This window comes from Meleagris gallopavo, chromosome Z, assembly GCF_000146605.3.
Source record: "Meleagris gallopavo isolate NT-WF06-2002-E0010 breed Aviagen turkey brand Nicholas breeding stock chromosome Z, Turkey_5.1, whole genome shotgun sequence".
Taxonomy (NCBI): domain Eukaryota; kingdom Metazoa; phylum Chordata; class Aves; order Galliformes; family Phasianidae; genus Meleagris; species Meleagris gallopavo.
In genome coordinates this window covers 17,029,016-17,029,469 of record NC_015041.2, presented here as the reverse complement: position 1 = coordinate 17,029,469, position 454 = coordinate 17,029,016, and positions in this window count along the sequence as shown.

The window sequence follows — 454 nt, the reverse complement described above, 5'->3', positions numbered from 1 at the left end:
GGGACAATCACTTCCCTCTCCCACCCACCCCTCTTTTGATGCAGCCCAGTGTACAGTTGGCATTCACGGCTGCAAAAGCACACTGCTCTTGCATGCCAGCTTTTTATCATGTCCATACTCATGTCCAGCTTTTTGTCCATACCAGAACCCTCAAGTCCTTTTCCACAGTACTGCTATCGATACGTTTCTTTCCCAATTTGAGCTCAAGTATGGGATTGCCCCAGTCCAAGTTGCAGCAGCTTGCACTTGGCCTTGTTGAACTTCATGTTCATGTGAACCCACTTCTCAATCCTGTCCAGGTCCATCTGAATGGCATCCCTTCCTTCTGTTCTATTAGCTGCACCACTCAGAATGCTGTCAACTGCAAACTTGCAGAGGGTGCATTCAAATCCGTTGTCTATGTCATTGATAAAGATGTTGAAGAGCACCAATCCAGACCACCATTCATCTCTCG